Raw genomic sequence first — 17,534 nt, 5'->3', positions numbered from 1 at the left:
TCAAGAATATAACAATTGAACTGTATTTATTCTGTTGACTGGACCATTATTTTCTTCAAGCCTTCAGAGGCAATTATCCTAACTACTTATCTTAAGGATTTTTTTTTTTTTTTTTTTTTTTTATCTTAAGGATTTTCGCTGCCACCCACAGTCCTGTTAGACTGAGACATTTTCACACCTGGGATGCAATACAAGGGGCTTAACGGAATTTTTATGACTGTGAAAATTAAAGTTCATTTGACTCAACAGAACAGTCAAATAGAAAAAAGGAGAAAACCTCCGCAGAGGCACAGCTTGAAAGTAGAGGCTTCTGACTTCCTGATGAGGCAGTTTTGCCCAGAAATTCAAACCATGGGATGCTATATAGCTCATATGTCGAGAGTGCCTAAATGGCAACTTATCACCACAGCATCATCCACTGCAGGCTTACTGTAACATTTGGAAGCACAACCCTGCTGGATAAGATGGCCTCTCCGGGGAGACAGCGGCTGTTGCCATGGCAGTGATCATTCCATCTTGGGGCCGGAAGAACCCGGCAGTCCCTTTAATCTTTAACGAGCCACTTTAGTGTTCAGATATAGGAACCGGCACTGAATGAGGCTCAACCTGCTTCACAGCACTTTGTAGCAAAACCACCCCCGAGCTGCAGGAGGGCACACCAGCCAAGCCAGTCCCCGGGGCTACAGTTACCAGAATCTGTTCTATAATATAATTTGGGCACTTTATTATCCACTGTGGCATAATACTTCATAGTGCACAAAGGTATCCAATAGCAGACTTCCCTGGTGGTGCAGATGGTTAAGAATCCACCTGCCAATGCAGGGGACTTGGGTTTGAGCCCTGGTCCGGGAAGATCCCACATGCCGCGGAGCAACTAAGCCCGTGCGCCACAACTACTGAGCCTGCGCTCTAGAGTCCACGTGCCACAGCTACTGAGCCTGCGATCTAGAGCCCGCGTGCTGCAACTACTGAAGCCCACGCGCCTAGAGCCCGTGCTCCGCAACAAGAGAAGCCACCGCAGTGAGAAGCCCACGTACTGCAACGAAGAGTAGCCCCCGCTCGCTGCAACTAGAGAAATCCCGCGTGCAGCAACGAAGACCCAAAGCAGCCAAAAAATAAAAAATAAAATTAATTAAAAAAACAAAACAAAAACAAACCAAAAAAAAAAAGAAGAAAGGTAGCCAACATCAAGGGTACTGCCTACCTCAGGCACAATGAAATACTAGATTAGTAAATGTCAGGAACTGAAAAAGTAACAAGCCCACTTTGAAGGAAAAGGAAGACTCCAAAGCTGACAGGACACAGCCTGATGACCTGATGACAAGATTGGGAGAAAGGAAGTCAGCGACGTGACTAAACTGCTATCTTGGGCAGTTCACTTTAGAAACCTGGCAACGGAAATCTTGGAACCATTCGACGGGTGTGATTTTCTATACAAAGCTATTTCTTCATTTTTCCCCCTGTGCTGCTAATACAGAAGAAGGGCAGGGAAAAGGCCCTTGTCATCAAACTCCATCACCTAAACAACTCCAAGAGCTTCATAATGAAGTAATTGGTAAGCTCATGTTCTATTCCCCAGTAGCCACCCTCTCAGAACAAAGATTCTGTAATTCAACTTTGAAGATTACCTTAATTCATAATTCTTATTTACTCTATAGCTCTGGATTTTTCTCTTCCCCAAATATACACACACATTCTCTCTCTCTCCCTCTCTCTCCCCCCTCCCCGCCCCCTTCTCTTTCTCTGTCTCTCCACCCTCATACTCATGCTCTGCCTCCAATAAGTCAAACTTCCTAAATTTTCACCCTGGTTTCCACTAAAAATGCCACAAGATTAAGTTACCTTCCTTCAGGTCCCCAAGTCTAGGGGGCCTTTGTTGACATGCGTTTCATCTTGATGGGTGATTTCTAGCCATGCAGATAAATTACCTGTTCACCTACAGTTAATCTTCAAACTGGCTTTTGTAGGCTATGGAAAATAAAAGGGTAAGACTGCACAGCTTGAATGTCCCATCAAGGTAATCAAAGTAATGGAAGAGGCAGAGAAGACAGAAGGAGAGATTTCAAAATAAAAACTGCGCTGTGCATTTCAGGAGCACTTAAGAAAACACTCCATCTGACTAAGCAGCCAGTGAGTAGACAAATACCCAAAGGACTGACTATACATTCTCTAAAGATTACTGTGCTCACAGTTCTTGCTTCCCTCAAGGCTTGCAAGAGATCACATCATAAAGTTAGACTTGCATTATTCATAATAAAGTGGATAGATCCCAACACCCAGAATTCTAAGGATTTACCTGCAAATAAAGGCATAACCTTATTTCAACCCAAACGCATGTAACTAGGAATAAAATACATATTGTTTGGGTCTTTCAATGGTATCTCTCTCGTCCCTTTTACAATAGAACAAAAAAGGGTTAGAGAAAGGAACCCAAAGTTTTGTTGCAGGCATTAAACACTTAAAAAAGAATCACAGGGAAAAATGCCCACAATATATTATCCATTAAAAAAAAAAAAAAAAAAAAGCAGTACAGAACAGCAGGTGGAGAATACAGAATAGCAGGTGGAGAACACACACATACACACACACACACACACATAGCACACACAGAACATATACATACATATGTATATATACAGAGAGAAAGATACAAAACATATAGTCAAAAAGTCTAGAACCACTTAACAGTGTTACTTTTGGTACGGGTGGAGGTTTACTTTCTGCTTTATATATACACTTTTGTGCTATTTTAGTATTTAAATGAGGAGTATAAGCTAATTAACATTACCAGAAATAAAGTACCTAAGATCACCTGACAAAGAAAATGAAACAGAACAATTTGAACAAGTTCTTAGGGCCATTCTGAGCCAAATTTTCAGCATATTTAAGGCTATATTCACTGAGGCAAACATAAGAATCAACCAGAATTCAGTGTTGGGACAGCATTGTTGGTTCGTTTTTCGTCATTCTGAGCCAGAAGCGGTACTGTGCTATGTCCTGCCAGGTTAGGGGGAGACTGAGTCTCGTGCTCATGTCCTCACTTCCCCCTGGTTAGTCCTGGTTAGTCTTCTCTCTCTCAGGGACACCAGGGCAGGGGATTAAAAAGCAGGTCAACAGACCACTGAACACTGTAAAGAGAAAGAGCCACATGAAGGGCTAATCACGACTCAAAAATCTTTGCTCTTTGTCAGTCAAGTCAGTTTTACAAGTAGTCTGATGAACTTAAAAAACAGATACGCTACTTATTAGAAAAGTTAAAAAAGGGGGACGATACCAAATGCTGATGAGGATGCAGAGAAACTGGATCTCATACACTGCTGGTGGGACAGACTGTAAAATGGTACAGAGCTTGGGAAAATAGTTTGGTGGTTTCTTTAAGAAACTAAAGATACACATACTGTAAGACTGAGCAATTGCACTCCTGGGCACTTAACCCAGAGAAATTAAAACTTGTATCTACACAAATACCTGTACATAAATGTTCATAATGGCTTTATCTGTAACAGCCCCAAACTGAAAACAACCAAAATGCCCTACAATAGGTAAATGGTTAAAAAACTGTGATACAGACACTTCCCTGGTGCCACAGTGGTGAAGACTCTGCACTACCAATGCAGGGGGCCTAGGTTCGATCCCTGGTCAGGGAACTAGATCCCACATGCATGCAACAACTAAAAGTTCACATGCCACAACTAAGGAGCCCGTGAGCTGCAACTAAGGAGCCTGCCTGTCTCAACGAAGACCCAGCACAACCTAATTAATTAATTAATTAAATTTAAAAACCTGTGGTACATCCAAGGCATAGAAAACAAACTTATAGTTAACAAAGGGGAAAGGGGATGGGGGAGAGATAAATTAGGAGTTTGGGATTAGCAGATACAAACTACAAAATATAAAATAGATAAACAACAGGTCCTACTGTATAGTACAAGAAACTATATTCAAGACTTCCTTGGTGGCGCAGTGGTTAAGAATCCGCCTGCCAATGCAGGGGACACAGGTTCAAGCCCTGGTCCGGGAAGATCCCACATGCCGTGGAGCAACTAAGCGCATGTGCCACAACTACTGAGCCTGTGCTCTAGAGCCCTCGAGCCACAACTACTAAGCCCGCGTGCCACAACTACTGAAGCCCACGCACCTAGAGCCCGTGCTCTGCAACAACAGAAGCCACTGCAATGAGAAGCCTGTGCACCGCAACGAAGAGTAGCCCCTGCTCGCTGCAACTAGAGAAAGCCTGCCCGCAGCAGTGAACACCCAATGCAGTCAAAAATTAATTAATTAATTAATTAATTTTTAAAAAAAGAAACTATATTCAATATCTTGCCATGAACAATAATGGAAAAGACTATGAAAAAGTATATATACGAATCACTTTACTGTACACTAGGAACTAATACAACATTGTAAATCAACTATACTTCAATTAAAAAAACAACTGTGATACATCCATCCATACTATTTATTCTATTTAGTAATAAAAAGCATTATTAAATACATTGCTAAATACATCTTGGATGCAGGGCATCATGCTAAGTGAAAAATGCCAACCTCAGAAGGCCACATGTTGTTATGATTCTATTTCCATAACATTTCAAAAAGGACAAAATTATACAGATAGAGAACAGATTACTGGGTGACAAGGATTGGTTGGGGGGAAAGGGATGTATGTGACAATAAATGTGCAATTACAATTACTCATTCAACTGTCCAACCACTATGGAGAATTAAGGAAGGTGAACTGTTTGTAAGGCAAAGCACATTTCATATTATTCTGCCATCCCTACTATGCCAGAAAAAAAAAAAAAAAGATTGTTTAAGCATGAGTCCGTTGCTGGCTCAACCACCTAAAATACATTTCAGGCAATACCTGTGCCCCATCTCTACCGGTGTTTTTATCTGAGCTCCCCCAGGGCTGCGAGCAATGAGCCAGGAGGCAGCAGAAGTAACCCATGCAGAGTGAACTCTCACTGCAATTTAAGCTCAGCATTCAGCCCAAAGTGTCCTGCTTGAAATCAAAAGCAGCTGAAAACTGCAGCGATCAGACACATAAATTGTGAAAGATGTGGTTACTGGCGTGGGGCACCTCACATGTGACAGGCTTCCTACTACAAACAGTTTTTCCTACAAAAGTCTCAGTAGCAGTCTCCAAATGTGAGGGAAAGGTTAGTGGAAAAAATTTAAATGATGCTTCCTTTGTGATTCTCCCAGCCAGGGCTCACATGTACTGAAAGCAGGTCACATGTCTCAGGCACAAAGTTTTAGTTTCTATACTTATCCGGGCTTCTTACTGAAAGTGGTCTACCACCATTTATTCCAGTATCACTTACAACACGAGGACCCTCGGGCCACCAACATCTACAGTATCCTACACAGGGGTCAATTTACTGGGAAGGCCTATTGAAAAACAGAAAGACACTCCAAAAAAAAATTTTTTTTTTTTAACAGAAAACCCACCAATAAATTCTCCTCTAACCCAATGCTTCAGCTGTTTAGCCAAATGTGCTTTTGAGGGTGACTGGTTGATATAGCAAATACAATTACAATTTTAAAACATGGAATAAACTATAAAACAATCCTTCACGACTTCCCTGGTGGCGCAGTGGTTAAGAATCCACCTGCCAAGGCAGGGGACACAGGTTCCATCCCTGGTCTGGGAAGATCCCATATGCTGTGAAGCAGCTAAGCCCGTGTGCTGCAACTACTGAGCCCATGCACCTACAGCCCATGCTCCGCAACAAGAAAAGCCACCACAATGAGAAGCCCGCGCGCCGTAAGGAAGAGTAGACCCCCGCTTGCCACAACTAGAGAAAGCCCACATGCAGCAACAAAGACCTAATGCAGCCAAAAATTTAAAAAAAAAAGACAAAAACAAAAAATCCTTCAGTGCTAATGGAATTAAAACTAGTAAAGGAATAACGAAGACTGCTAATAACATTCTAAAATCACCTTCCACACAAGGAGGCCCATGTATAAAAGGATACTTTTAAGCCCACATTCTATGAAATAGAACCTATTTCTAAAGACTTACTCTGATAAGTAATCATAATTAGATGAGCTGATGGAGTGAGAGGCAGCTGGGGCCTGGTGGTTGGGAGCGGGTCTTTCCAGCCAGACTACTTGGGTTCAAACACTGTGTGGCCTTAGGCACATTTTCAAGTTCTCTGTGCCGCACTTCCTGATCTGCGGAACACAGATACTGGTGCCTACATTTCACAGAATTGTTGGGAGGGGTTAAATGAGTTCATATAGCAAAATCCTTGGCACACAAAAAGCACACAATAACTACCGATAATTTTTATACAGGTAAAATAGGGTATAAAGAGAAGTACCATAAGGTTGTAATGACCAAAGTCTTCTGTAGGCTGGCACACATGCTATTCTACTGAACAGTAACTAAGAAAGCAAGGCCCAGTCTCATCACACAGCCTCCCCACCCCTCCCTACCCCAGTCAGACAGATGGAGTTTGGGGGCTTCCCTGGTGGCGCAGGACCAGAGCCCGAACCCGCGTCCCCTGCATTGGCAGGCAGATTCTGCAATGCAGGGGACGCGGGTTCGGGCCCTGGTCTGGGAGGATCCCGCATGCCCGCGGAGCAACTGGGCCTGTGGCACCACAACTACTGAGCCTGTGCTCTGGAGCCGCGAGCCACAACTACTGAAGCCCGTGCTCCGCAGCGAGAGAGGCCACCGCAATGGGAAGCCCGCGCACTGCAACAAAGAGTAGCCCCTGCTCGCCTCAACTAGAGAGGGCCCACATGCGGCAACGAACACCCAACGCAGCCATAAATAAATAAATAATTAAAAAAAGAAAGAAAGAAAGATGGAGTTTGTTCTAGAGATGCTTAAAGAAAAAAGGCTTGACTTTACCTAGACACCTCTCTCCCATTTCTAGGTTTCCCAACTATTCAGCAACAACCATAGACATTTTGGAATCAGAAACATAAATTGTGTCCAAAAGTGTTAAACAATGCTTGTCCAAAGGCCCCAATACAGCTAATAGTTTAGACAGCTGTGCTAGGAGCCATAGAAGCTGCATTTTCTAACTAGTATTGCTTCTGAACAATTGAAACTTTCTCCAGAGCAAAGTCCAGACACAGGAAGCAGTGTTCCCCGCAAACATCCAAACAGTTTCATTATTGTTTAACCACCAAAATAAAAATAACAGCTCCAATAATCTATCAAGTTTGACATTTCATCCAACCAAGCAATTAAACCAGGACACAATGCATGCATGGAGAGATTTTTTTCCCCTGCTCCAAATCAACATTCATTTTGACATTATAGCCACACAAACTAGTAATGCTTGTTCCTAGATTACTTACAAAAGGCTTCTAAAAACCAAACACGCTGAAGTGTCTCAAAGAAACGGCACGTCAAATTTTATTTTGTCTCCCACCTTTAAGCATCTTTATTAACTGTAAGTAAAGTTACAGGCCAAGAAGTTGGAAACTCCCTTCTAATATTTAGTCAAAGGAGGTAAATACCCTCCTGATACAGGCACAAAATGCAAGGTCTATCAATATATTCTTAAATATATTAAAGGTAAGTATCCTCACCTCATCCTCAAGTATTAAAATCGTGGTTCTGATCTAGCAAATCACCAACCGACAGAACTTCTCTCTCCAAGTAGGGAGTTCTCAGTTGGTTGCCTCAATTACAGGTAGCCTAAGGAAGAAAATCAAGGACCTCTGATATCAAGTTCCTAAGACGTCCTCAGAACCACCTATAATAGAACAATGCTATTCAAAGTGTGCAGTCGCACACCCTCCATGGACATCCATGTCAAGGTAAAAAAAAATTCATAGTAGGTATGAACTGTGCATCCAAGTGCATGACTTCCTGGTAATTCATTTTTCTTGTACTTTACAAAAATATTCGTTGGCAATAGACTGAAAAAGCACTTTACAAAGCTGGTCCTTCACCAGTTTCAGAAACACTAACTTTTCGTACAGTTGAATGCCAATTGTGTCACTTATTGTTCTGAAGGAATCAAAGCACCCTTGCCCTATCCTACAGCTTCTGATTTGAGGGCAATCAGAGAAACCAATAAGGAGGTACACCACGGTGTAACCTCATGGAAAGAGTACCCAATTAGACTCAAAAGACCTCACTGCTGGTCTGCAAGATCCAACTATCTTGGAGACGCTGGGTGAATTGGAGACTTTTTACTTCCCTGTGCCTTGAATTCCTCCTCTGCAGAATAAAAGCAGCCCCCTAACATCAGTATTTCTCAATATTATCATTTTTTTTTAATGTGTGGTTCCTTCTGACAGTATTACTTTCTCCAAGTGTGGTCTGCAGATAAGCTACATCAGAATCCCCAGCTTCATTCCCAAACACCCAGATTCTATAGGTCTGGGCTAGCAACCAGGAAACTGCAGTTTTTTACAAGCACCCGGGAGACTCTGATACACATGAAAATTTGAGATCTACTGCAATAATAATCTTAGTAATGCCTCTAGGGATTAAAAAAAAGGTCACAATTTGTGTGTAAACCCCAATAAAGAAATTATTTTAGGTAAAAAGTATTTTTAAATCAGTATATTAAAACTTAAAGAAAACATTTCAATATGCTTTTATAATATTAGTAATATGTAACAACAAATTTCAATTTTTCCCCATTTAAAAAAATGATTTTGGTTGGGAAGACCAAATGTGTATTAAAATACATGTAAACATTTACATGCTATGGCATCAAGAACTGTTTTTGGTTTTTTTTTTTAATTTATTTATTTTTGGCTGCATTGGGTTTTCGTTGCTGCGCGTGGGCTTTCTCTAGTTGCGGCCAGCGGGGGCTACTCTTCGTTGCAGTGCACGGGCTTCTCATTGCGGTGGCTTCTCTTGTTGCGGAGCACCGGCTCTAGGCTCATGGGCTTCAGTAGTTGTGGCACACAGGCTCAGTAGTTGTGGCTCGTGGGCTCTAGATCGCAGGCTCAGTAGTTGCAGCATGTGGGATCTTCCTGGACCAGGGCTTGAACCCATGTGCCCTGCATTGACAGGCGGATTCTTAACCACTGCGCCACCAGGGAAGTCCAAGAACTGCTTTCTTGACATGATATTCAGAACCCTTGAATTTTGTACCAGTCCCTCCCAAAGAAAACTAGTGGTTTATTTTTATGTTTGTACTGTTTCTGAAAAGAGTTGAGGAGAAAGATTTCAAGCGGCTATTTGTGAGCGTTTCCACAAATAACAGTGCAGGTGTGGATAGCCGGTATCTCAAACACCAAGTTAGATGTAACTGTCAACATATTTTCACTTTTAATATTAGTTTTGGTAGTACAGGAGACATGGTGATATGCTACATTAAAAAGTTTAATCAAATAAATAAAATTTAGGAATCTGACGAAGATCATCTGGAGGTGAAACTGCAAAACTATCATATTTATGTCCCCCATTAATTGGTTGGTTCACTGTCACTACTCCTCAAGCAGCCGGTCTGCAACTATGTCAACAGTCCAAACAGTTGGGAAACACTGAACTAGATCAATAGACGTGGGGGCGATGACTCAGAATCACCTGGAGTGCTGCGTCCAACCATATGGTGAGGGTGGTAGGGAAGGTGGAGTGCCCTCTGTCAAGCTCTCTGGGAACGTTTGACCCCTTTCCCCACCAGCTCTGCAGCAAACACTGGCTAAGGTAAACTTCAGCTCTGACACAGAATGACTATGCAGGTACTTCCATCAGCATATGACAAATGACCAAGAATGGCACCTGAATCTAGTCATGCCCAAAAAGTAAAAAGAGAGGTAGACAGAAGTGAGAGAACCGGAAGGCCTAAGAATTTTCCACTGCGGACTGGGCAAGTCCCAGGCCCTGCAGCTATTCCTTCCTACCCCACACCCTGGCACAAAACTTTAACACCAAACTGCTCCTCTTCACCTCCATAAAATCCAAATTGCCCAAACCATGGCTACTGGTCTGCAAAATCAATTCCAAGACAATTCCACCCTCTTCCTGAGAACCATCCTTTACTAAGGATTCCTCAAACCGGCTGAACTTCGGCTGACCCACTCCCTCTAAAGTCCTGGAAAACACTCCACCCTCTTTCCCCAAATCAGAACGCTCCTTTTGTCCAGGATTTTGGAATAAAGGCTCATGCTCTAGTGGATCTTCTTCCACGCCATGAAGATAATAATTGAGCATGATCAACAGGGGGTATAATTCATTGGCTATGGACCCACTGACTCAAGACCCAGGAAAAGGTTGTAAAGTCAACAGAAGAAGATGAGGCATGGTTATTTCTCAAGCAGATATCTTAATCATTATGAAAGTTGAAAGGGGTGGGGGGAATTCACAGTAATTGCTGGAGGGAAAACAAGCTTTCCTATAGCATAAAAGATATTGATTCCATCACATTCCATGCATGTGATCAGAAATAAGAGTGGAAAGATTTTTCCAAGTAAATGAAAAGGGTAAAACAAGAAGGGGCGGGGTGGGAGAGGAGGCTGCTCCATTTACTTAAGAAAAGTTTTTCCAAGTGTTTTAACATAACCCAGCAGTTTCAAATAAACAATGGTGCTGATTACTAACGAATTACATTACCACTCAGAGGCCAGCAGAGGCTCCAGTTGGCCTAACTTCCTGTAAATTTCAGGATGACTAGGCAGCATTTCTTCAAAGTGGATCAAGGCAGTTAAAATGTTTCAGCAAATCAGACTCTGGCTCCAAGCAGTCTGATTGGATCAGCTGTCCCTAGGAGACCTGACCACTCCACAACCCAGAGATAATGAAACATTAAAACTGCATATAATAATTATAATATAATTGCATATAATAATTATATGCAATTCTAGAAAAGGCATGTGAATGTTAAACTAGGAGATGCAGGCTAAACCTATAGCATTGGAGGGGGCAGCTTTCAAAAGTCAAGTGACACTAGCTCAACAAAAATTGTGTAAAGTTCAAATTCAGCACATGGGTGGTAGCTGCTGAAAAAGGCTGCTGAGAGAGCCAGAAGGTTTTGCTTATCTTTTTACAGGAGAGGACAATGGAGAAATTACCAGACCAAGGTCACTTTCCCTTAAAAAAAAAAAAAAAAAAAAAAAGGTTAGCAGGCTTAACCGAGATTAAAAAAAAAACCTTCATAGGTCATAACTCCATGAAATCAGCAGCCTGGTGAGAATCTCTCCAAGAATTCTGTAAGAAATTAAGTGTGGATTAGAGTAATTAAGTGTAAAGTCTCCTTGAGAGTGACTTCTGTTCCTGAAGACTAGAGCCATTTCTGTGAAACACATCATAGAAAAATTGTGAAGAGGATTTGCCAGGCATCACAGCCTTTCCACTTTCACATCAAGGTCTGCAAGCACTATGATCTAAAGAAGAACACAGCAGTGATTTGGGGAGGGAATTAAATAATACAGCTTATTTTAGAAAACCACTCCATTCTCTAGCCTTTGCAAAAGTTCTCATGCTCTCGTAATGGTAATATACTTAGGAGTTTCCAAAAATTACACACATTTCCTCAAAAGAGATATAGGAAAAAATATAATCACAGGGTAAAGGCCAAACATTGTCTCTTGTGAATGCTTCAACAGCCAATTATACATTGATTCTATAGAGAGAAAGAGACTATTAACAGGAAAGTTAAGTAAGACATGTTAAAAAATGTACCCTCGGGCCTAAGTCTGTTCAACTGACAGTAAAATCACCCCCTCAAAAAAGCAGTTTTATGCAAAATCTAGTGTTTTAATTTCCCAGCTTCCAAGAGAAATATATAAGGGGCAGAAATTAAACTAATTATGTCAGCAGCACAGTGAACAAAACTTTAATTGTATTTCACACTAGTTAGACATTTGCAGAACAATACAAAGGCCCTTAAGGGTAGAAACTTCTTTAGAATATAAATGATTCCCAATCAATATGACAAAAATTAGTCCATTTGGGCAATAAACAGATTCACGGTTTACATGGAAAAATTCAGCCAACATCCTAATTCAATATAAAAAATTAACGCAGAGTATAAGAAGCAAATCTCTAAAATGGCTTTAAATCATTCCATGATTTACATATGTTGGATCATTAATAGGTCCTTTAAGCCAGTATTGTACTAATCACCTTTTTTAGCATCCTGCCCACAAAAGAGCCTATTCATTTAGCTGGGAGACAGGTGTTAGCAACCAGCAACCTCTTTTAGCCTCAAGTTCCAGGGGCCTGGTCTGCGAATTACTACGGCCATGATTGGCAAGTCGAAAGGAAAGGCAGTTTAAAAGAGGGAAAGGGAGGAGAGAGGGAAAGAGAAACAAAAGAGCCCGAGAGGGGGGAAAGGAAGATGAGGAAAGAAAGGGCCGTCAGGTGCTACTTAGTGGGGCCACCCTCCAAGCCTGGTAGCCTGAGCTGAGCTCCCAGGCTACCGCGCAGATGCTTGAGGCAGAATTTGGATAAGGTCATTATTCCCGCAGACAGTAATTCTGGATATATGCCTACACTCCACTCATTCTAAAAAAATATTTTTTCAAGTGTCTATGACTCATTCCTCTTTCCCATATTCTGTAGTTCTTAACTTCAGTCCTCACTCTTTCATGCATTTTCTAAAAGAGCTGACCGAGTAGATATTCCTGGAAAGAGATAGAGAGAAGGCCAGATTTAGAAAGACATCTTAAGCCTACAGAATAAAAATCCTATGAGAAAGCGGGAGAAGAGAACGTTCACTGAGTTCTGTACAATGTACAAAGAAGAGATTTTATCTCTTTTCGTCCACAGAACAATGCTACCAGGTATGATTTTCATCTTGCAGATGAAGAAAATGAAGCCCACAGAGGTTAAGTAACATGTCTAAAGTAGCACAGCCAGGTGGTGGAGGAGCTGGGACTCAAAATCAGGTTTGTCTATTTCCTAAATTGTTACACTTTTCCCAAGTTTAATTCGTTAACTAACATATTTAATGCCCTGATTCTGCTTTAACTCAGAGGGTTCTGTACTTCAGCAATTTTTCTTCCATCCATGAACTCAGCAAAAGACCTGTGACTAAATTTTATTGCCTATTAAGCATCCATTATTTCCAATAAGCATTTCAGCTGCGTAGAAATGAAACATCTGGCAGGTTGGCTTTATTTTAAAATCCTACATACAGAGAATTCCCAGGCAGCTCTCCTATCCAACACTGATCAGAACTAGACTTGACTACCCATTCAGACCTCCAGTGGTTTCCACATTATCATTCATTTGTCCACTCAGGAAATAAAGGAAGCTACTTTCCCCAACCCTCCCTCATGACTCCAGGCAGATAATACAGCAGAGGGGGCCTCTCTGTAAAGTAATTTACATAAAAGTTATAAAAGCTCTTTGCTATCTGTCATGACTAGGAAATGGGCTATTCTAGCAAATCAAACATCCTGAATAACATAATGATACTTTTAAAGGGACTACCAATTTATAACTAATTTCAAAGCAATGCAACAGTGGCTCCTAAACCTGGCTGCAGATCAAAATCACTTGGGGAGCTTTTTGGAAGCAGATGCCCAGAGTGGTTTTTAAAATGTAGATTCTCGGCACTTCCCTGGTGGCCAAGTGGTTAAGAATCTGCCTGCCAATGCAGGGGACATGGGTTCCATCCCTGGTCCGGGAAGATCCCACAGGCCGTGCAGCAACTAAGCCCGTGAGCCGCAACTACTGAGCCTGTGCTCTAGGGCCCGCAAGCCACAACTACTGCGCCCGCATGCCTAGAGCCTGTGCTCGGCAACAAGAGAAGCCACCGAAATGAGAAGACCGCGCACCGCAACGAAGAGTAGCCCCCGCTTGCCGCAACTAGAGAAAGCCCGCACGCAGCAACTAAGACCCAATGCAGCCAAAAATAAATTAATTAACTAAAATAAAATAAAATGTGGATTCTCAGTCATCACTTACCCACTCAAAAAAAAATCTCCAGGAGGTGGAACTGGGAAATCTGTATTTTTAAAGAAACTCAGTGACTCAGTTGGAAACTACTAGGTACCAAATCTTTTAAGGAGTGTCTGGCTTTGGAGAACTCCTTGCAATAAAACTCACTGAAAAGACTAAAGCTGCACTGAATACAATGTGACCTTCTTTTTATGATTCAGGAGACTTCAGGATCTCCCAATGCCTCTGGTTCATCATTCACTACTAGTCACTAATCACTGTACTGGCAAAACCAGAAAGGAAGGAAAGGTTAAGAAGACTTCATATTGGTAAAAAGCTGGAAAAACCAGCTTTTGTTTTCCTATCAGATTTTTAAAGAGCTGGTTTCCCCCAGAAGAAACTCAGATTTTATGCTTGCCTCGAAAAAGGAAAATGTTTAAAAACAGGCAGATTCTCTTAACTGCTCCAATTCAGAACGTTAACAGGCCCAAATGTGTCAAAAATGTGGAATATTCAACCTGAACTACATAAAGCAGAGAAACTTCATGACAGACTTAACGAAGATAAATGAGGATAATGGGTTTAAGCTAAGAATGGCATCATAGGATTAGATAAAACCACTGTCCTGACCATGGCAACTGATAAATCCTGGAAACTGGGAGAGCTGAGGTCTTTCAACACATAAGGCCGATGATTCCTACCTATCTAGGATGGCTTTCATGTGAGATATAACAGGATATCCTATTAAGAGTCCAACTAGTTTTAGGATTTTAAAACTCCAAATAATGTAGTCACAAAACAAGAAAGTGACCACACCACCTCCCTATTGAAGCAGTGGGAAGTTGTGTGTTTGGATATGAAAAGACTGCCCTTCAAATAACCAGAATCTTTCTTACATAAACACCAGTCACTACTACCGATAAACAGTAACCAAACAAAAATAATAACCAGTATCATTACCAAACAATAATGATGAGGCAGCTCGCCCCGTGAGACCTCAGCAACAGCAATGTAAACTATGCATTCTCATTAAACTCTAAATTATAACTCAGCTCTGTATTGCAGGGGTTATGAGATTCAAGGTGCAGACGTTAAATCTTTCCTCCCCAAACATAAACACTATAGCCAGTACAAGTTTTATATAAAAGTCTCTAATCTACCTTTAAAACAATAGCAGTAATAAAGAATAAAAAACTATTTTAAGAATAAAAAATTAAGGTGGAATTAGTCCCGTTAACACTCCTTAGGTTTATGTAGGTGTTTTCAGAAAGTTCTAGGCACAACACTCTTACAGATGGGTGTGACTGTATTAAACATCACAATGGACATGTAATTAGGGAAGAAACTGTGCCCTTTTTTGTTATTGTTGCCGTTTGTTCTGTCTTTTAAAATGCTGGTTACTGAATATGCTTTTCCCACTGCTATTTTAAGAGGCCTTAAAGAGGCATTCTTATTAGAGGGTGCTAAGCAGAGTTATTATCAACTGGCTTGGCCATGAGAAAGTTTTGAAAACAAATTAATTTCTAACCTCTTTGAGAATAGCTCTCTTTTAATGCAGGTCATTTTAGCAATTGGTTAAATTAAGTCAATTTAGAAGATTTACAATCCCTGATCCCAATGTAAACAGTTGGGATAACAGCTGTCTTCCTGATCAATATGAAAGTTTTTAGTGGGCTGATCTTCCAAACTAAATAGACATTAAAATGTGTGTGTGTGTGTCCTAGGTTGCATGGAAATTTGCTTCATGCACAATCAAGTTATCTGTTAGCCCTGCCACATCAAGCTGCAACCGTCATAGACAATCTTCAAACTTAAGAAAATAACACTTCTAAATAAACTGTAATTTATGACTTGTACCCTGAAGTCCAGAATTATTAGGAAATATGCCATGATGTTTCAGAAATGCTTGCCATCATCTATTTCCTTGAACGTGAAAAAGAATGCAATCAGGAAAAAACGATAAAGACGTTGTCAAACCTGAAATCCCGTGAACTAGCTCCCAACCCTAGAATTCTGTACACAAACTCAGCCCAGCACCATGTCCCCTGCCTACTCCCATTCCTAGAAAAAGGTTCCAATAAGTGGCAGCCTTGGCCACACCTCAGTAACTTGAACTGTCACCAGGAAAACCACAACTGCTCCCCAAACAGTTGCACCAACAGGGGTGACAGGGAGTCTCTGTCCTCCAAACCACCTGTAACAGGGATGGGCAAGGAACTTACTTTCTGAGAAGGCCACATGCACCTGGGGATGTTTGTTCATTACGTTAACAGTGGCCTTTAGCCAGGGTGCAAAGTGGCAGTTGTGGGTAAAGCCCTATTTCCAAGCTAACAATAATTCTTCCCTGGGGTAGACAGGGAGGAGCATGGTACACTCTTCCTTGATTACACAAGCAGCTTTTTCTCCTAGAACAAATGACAGACCAACAAAAAAGGAGAAAATATGCTGCTGTTTCTATCTTCTGCCAGCCTGAAATCAAGCTCTGAGCAGACGTCTGCGACGCTCTGGTTCCCCAGGTCTAGCATACTTCCCCAAGCCTAGTCAAATGTTTCATGGGCAGCCAGCTGCACAGAGGCCCCATGTCCCTCTCCGTCTTAGCCACTGGCGACCTCACACACACCACCTCAAATGAACAGAGGACAACTCCCAAAAGAGAGAACAGTGGACCCCGGGCGGGGCGGAGGTGGGGGGGAGAGGAAAACCACATCCCCAAACTTCTCCATCAAGCCTCCAAACTCCAGCCTCCACCTTCCTCCAGCACGCCCGCAGGGCTCCTGCACTAGGAAGCTGGGTCAAGCTAGTTCCTTAAAATGCAGACGCAGGCCGCCGCGTACCTGACTCGGTTTCCTATGCTGTAAAGCGGCATCTTTCCCCCCACGAGCCAACTGAACGTGCCGATCTGTAGGGCGTTTGGAAATATTTGAGAACACACGTCTCCCGTTACTGCCCCCACAGGTGAAATGCTTCCTTTGAGGGGACTTTTAATGGGACAGGTGCGGGCTACCTTGAATGCGCAGACTTCCAGCGAGGCAGGGCGTCCCCCATCCCCTGTAGGCAAGGAGAGTCTCAGGCCGCGCCCCGCACAGAGGAGGCGCCCCCGGACAACAGCCTGGCGAGACCCGAGGCCGAGCAGCGCCCCCGACTCCGGCCTCCCCCGGGACCCCACCCCAGGCCCGGCGCTCGCGGAGCCAAGCGCCGCCGCCGCCGCCTCCTCCTCACCTGCCGCGGCCGCCTGCCCCGCCCGCACCTGAGAGGGGAGGGGTGGGGAGGGGCCGGATCCGGGCCGCGGACGCCTCAGGCAGGGGGGCTGCGGGCTGAGCCGCGCCGGCGTCTCCGGGGCTGAGGGGTACCCGGGGGCGGTCGCGACATCCTCACAGCCGGCCCCAGGAAGTAGGCCCCCCCCCACCCATCCCCGGCCTCCCGGCCCGGTCGCTCCCGCCCCTCGCGCGGCCCCGCCCCCCCTCGGGAGCGCGCCTCCGCTCCTGCCGCTCCCGAGCCACCATAGAGACGGGGGAGCCGCACGGCGGGCTAGAGCGCGGCCACCGCGCGCGCCCCCTGGCGGAGCCCAGCCGCGGGAGGCGGAGACCTCCGAGTCTGAGACCGGGCCAGGCGTCGGTACACTGGTGTGAGGGCGTCCGCGGCTCCTCGTTGCCTTGGTTACCGAACTCTGCACGAGGTGCTGAAGGGTCCAGATCCGTGGTGCAGATTGGTGACACTGAGC

At 43.3% G+C, this 17,534-nt stretch overlaps 1 protein-coding gene across 5 annotated transcripts in view; it reads right to left on the bottom strand.

The window, feature by feature from the left end:
* The window catches only part of RFFL (ring finger and FYVE like domain containing E3 ubiquitin protein ligase), a 70,334-nt gene extending 53,114 nt beyond the window's left edge, over nt 1-17,220 (bottom strand). For 2 of the 5 annotated variants that reach the window (XM_032616679.1, XM_032616685.1), the window contains exon 1: nt 17,033-17,220. The gene's annotated coding sequence lies outside the window, so the exon portion shown is untranslated. Of the gene's footprint in view, nt 1-16,817; nt 16,983-17,032 lie in introns of those variants that run through there. The other 3 variants (XM_032616683.1, XM_032616682.1, XM_032616680.1) reach the window with 3 other exon arrangements.
* Between the last annotated feature and the right edge of the window lie 314 nt (nt 17,221-17,534).

The sequence above is a fragment of the Phocoena sinus genome, chromosome 20 (genome assembly GCF_008692025.1).
Source record: "Phocoena sinus isolate mPhoSin1 chromosome 20, mPhoSin1.pri, whole genome shotgun sequence".
Taxonomy (NCBI): Eukaryota; Metazoa; Chordata; class Mammalia; order Artiodactyla; family Phocoenidae; genus Phocoena; species Phocoena sinus.
Note: the sequence above shows the minus strand (reverse complement) of the source record. Positions and strands in the feature narration are given on the sequence as shown.